The sequence below is a fragment of the Mesoplodon densirostris genome, chromosome 2 (genome assembly GCF_025265405.1).
Source record: "Mesoplodon densirostris isolate mMesDen1 chromosome 2, mMesDen1 primary haplotype, whole genome shotgun sequence".
Taxonomy (NCBI): domain Eukaryota; kingdom Metazoa; phylum Chordata; class Mammalia; order Artiodactyla; family Ziphiidae; genus Mesoplodon; species Mesoplodon densirostris.
In genome coordinates, this window is record NC_082662.1 from 85,822,330 (window position 1) to 85,826,514 (window position 4,185).

A 4,185-nucleotide genomic window follows, 5' to 3' on the forward strand; every position below is an offset into this window, starting at 1 on the left:
CGGACCTTCAGGGATTGGCCGACTAGCCCGACCAATGGAGGGCCTCCTCCTCCCGCCTCTCCCGCGAGGGGGCGGCGCGGCCAATTGAAGGGCGGCGGGCGCGGCGCTCCCTCCCCGCGCGGCCTCTGGACCCCGTCCCCGCCCTCACGCCATACAGGCCCGCGGCGAGGCTGCCCCTCCTCCGGACCCGGCCGACAGGGCAGCGCCGGCGGCGGCCAGCCCCGCGATGGGAGCCGGCCCTGCCCCCGCGCCCGGGGGCTTCCCAGCGGCCTGGAGTTCGCGTCAACTTCCAGGCATTCGCTCGGGGGCCGGCGGAGGGGAGGGAAGCCCACCACGGCTGGCCCGCCACCTCCTTCTGCCTCTTCCCCGCCTCCAGGCCCAGCGGGCGCAGGTGGCGGGCAGGACCCTTCCACCCGCTGCGGGAAGCACCAGGAGCAGCCTTGGGGCCCCTCTGTCTGAGAAAGGGGGCCCGTCCTCCGACACCTGCTTCTTCCTCCCACACCTAGCAGCTTCCCACGCCTGTTGGTCTGACCTCTCCCCTGCTGCTGCCATGGGAACAGTCAAGGCTTTGGGCCAAGTTCGAGTTCACTCTGTGTGTGCCGTGCGGAAAAAACTGGGGAATGTGCCATGGCAGAGCCTGGGCATTTCCAAGTCCTTTTCTGGATTCGCACCAGCTCCTTTTTACAAGCATCTTTATCCGGGGTTCAACTAATCCAAAAACCCAGGTGGCTGTTCTTTTTTTTTTTTTTTTTTAATCTGTAGGCTTCTTTGAATCAGATCTTTGTATAGAGATAAATATCCTTGTATCCTTTAGGCCAAAAGTGGCCTCCATTCTTTAGTGGTCACACTTCCAACCCACCACTTTCTTTCCCTCTGATCTCGAAGTAATTTGATAGAGAGGAGGAAGGGAACAGAACTTTCGTCACTCGCCTGAGCGCCTGGCACTGTTCTAGATGCCTTCCAAACACTTTCTCATTTACTACCCCCAAACAACCGGTAGGTAGACATTATATCCGTTGTAGAGGTGAGAAAGCTGAAACTCAGACACCTAAGTATCCTGGCCCAGGTCTGCCAGCTTCTAAAGCTGTGCCTCCTGCCATCACTTTCTCCTGCACACTTAGGACACGTTTCCATCCCTGAGACCCTAGTATAAGAGTTTTGTTTAGCAAACACCAGCTACTGTGCCAGAACAGACCCATGGAACTAGGCGTGGCAACCTGCTTGAGAAGAGGAACCAAATATTTTACCGAAGTTGAGCCATCCTGGAGCAGAAGTGAATAAGTCAACTTTAAAAGAAAATGCACAAGACTGCTATTAGCTTTTCAAGGACTTTTGAATGACTGGGGGGTGGGGGAGAAGGTGAAGGAGGCTAATAGGAAGGTGAATGATTTATATGTGATTTGCTAATTTAGTCAGGAGGTAGGAATGACAATTAGCTCAGTCTTCCCACACAAATATGACACAGTTGACCTAGGATTAGTGAGGCAAGCCGTTTGGGCTGTTTTTCCAGTAGTGTGATAGTGGCCAAGTGTCATGGACAAGACCTTACCCACTTTTCTTTGGGAGTAAAGAGTGTGGGAAATGGTGGCCAGATCTGAGGTACAAATCACAGTTCTATCACATTCCATTCCTGCTATGATGTAAGCCTGTCTCACCACAGTGGCGACGGAGAACATAGGGTCAAAATCACTTTAATCTGCTTCAAGGTCATTCCTTGTAGAGTGTACAAGAATCATATTCAATTTTGTCATGAAAACTTGACAGAAATGTGAGTTTTGTGTAACGGGAGTTATTGTTTAATGGGTACAAAGGTTTAGTTTGGGATGATAAAAAATTTTGGAGATGGATAGTGGTGATAGTCGCAAAACAATGAAAATGTACTTAATGCCACTACATACTTAAAAATGGGTCTTTTTTAATCCCTCCTTCTTTCTCCTCCTTGCTACCCAACCTGGTCAAGCAACCACGGATACATTTTCTGTCTCTACATATCAGTTTGTGTTTTCTAGGATTTTATATAAATGGGACCATACAGTGTGTCCATTTTAAATGGCTTCTTTCAGCAAAATTATTTTGAAATTCATTGACATTGTAGCATATATCAGTAGTTCATAACTTTTTACTACTGAGTAGTATTCCATTGTAAAGATATATCAATATATGTATATATTCCCATCCCCTTGTTGATGAACATTTGTGTTGTTTCCCATTTTTAGCTATTGCAAATAAAGCTGTATGAACATTCATGTGCAAGTCTTTTTATGGATATATGCTTTCATTTTTCTTGGATAAATACCTATGAGTGGAATGGCTGGATCATATGAAAGTTATACATTTAACTTTTTAAGAAATTGCCAACTTTCCCAAAATAATTGTACTATCTTACTTTCCCACCAGCAGTGTATGAGAGTTCTAGCTTCTCTACATCCTCACCAACACTTATTATGGTCAATATTTTTAAGTTTAGCCACTCTAATAGGTGTGAGGTGATATCTCATTGTGGTTTAAATTTTAATTTTTCAAATAAGTAATGATGTTAGGCATCTTTTCATGTGCTTATTTTTTCATGTGTATATCTTCTTCATGGAGTATTTGTTCAATCTTTTCTCCATTTTTTGTGTTTTCCTATTATAGCATATATCTTTAACTTATCGTTGCCAGGACAAATTTAGAAAATCCTGACCAAAGTCTAACAATCAAATGTGTCAGCAAATGTTAGAGTTTAAGTAAAATTTCACATTACAAAATAGCTACCAGGGTATGTCCCAACAATCTCAAGTATTTTAACTGGAGCTGTCTTTAATATGCAGAACACTTCGAATTGAAATAAATGCTCTTAAAGAGGTCAATGCTACCTTTCCAAATACCCATTAATTAAAAGCAGTTGGTGGAGAGCTTTAAGAAAGTGCTTTCACAGATACAAATCTGTAGATCGTATTGTCATGTACCTTCCCACCAGGACAATAGTAAAAAACATTTTGGAGAATATCCCTTGTAAATGCACAATGCCAGAGAATTACAAAGAAGTATAATAAGAAGGAAACAGTCAGTTCTATTAGAAGGCTCAGAGGAGGCTAAGCGACTTTTAAGCAGCTACTATGTGGTAAACAATATTAGAGGTGCATTATGGGCAGTGAGATCATACAATTTATCACCCAAATAGGGATACTTTTGAGAGTGAAAGGGGGTACTGCTAATATTTTTTGTCTCAGGCAGTCCTGATAAGGCTCCTTGAAAGTGTTCCTTTTTGCTCTGAAAAGTGTCCCTGTTTAGATGATAAATAAAATGATCACTTCATTTATAGGCATCCCTCACAACAATCCTAAAATGGTAAATATTATCTATACCCATTTTACACTCAGAAACTGACTCAGTAAGAAAGGATACACAACCTGGCCAAAAGCAGATGGTTAATAGAGAGCAAAATTAGGATTTGAAACTGGGCTTGCTTTAGGATGATTTCTGAAGAACCAACTTCCTAGATCCCTCAAGAATCTAAAATCACCCTTGTAAGGCGCATCGACTCCTTTTTAAAAATTTTTGGCTTCATCTGGGGAGTACCCACCACTCACTTCATGGGATACTGTCAGTCTCTCAATCTCAGAGCCACCTCCTTCCCCACCAGAGGCTTTCACGTGGCCGACTTGTCAAAGGGTTTGCCCTATCCCCCGAGGCACGGTTACTGGGTCCAAGGAGGCATGTGATCCAAGCAGGGCTCACCGTTGTTCTTTTTGGTGAACAGATACAGAAGCTGCCTATTTTGGTTAGAGTAGACAGAAAACTAACTCAAAGTGACATAGACAAAAAATGGGCTTAATTGGTTCATCTGACAAAAATGGCTGAAGTCGTTCTAACTTTAGGCATGACTGGACCCAGGGACTCAATCAAAGTGTATCACAAGCCAGTGTATCTCCATATACCTCTTCTCTTCCACTGACTCTTCCCTTTTGGTGTCAGATTTACCACCAGAAGGTTCAGGCTTACATCCTAACCTCTCAGTAGCCACAAAGAAAAGAAAAAAAAAAAAAAAGGCATAATAGAAAAATGAACCATTTCCCAACAGTTCCAACAAAAGTCCCAGAACTGAGTCTCACTGACCTGCTTTGGGTCACTTACCCCTCTCCACAGCAATCTCTTAGCCACAGGGAGAAAAGCCCTGACTGGCAGGTCTGGACCTGAGATGGC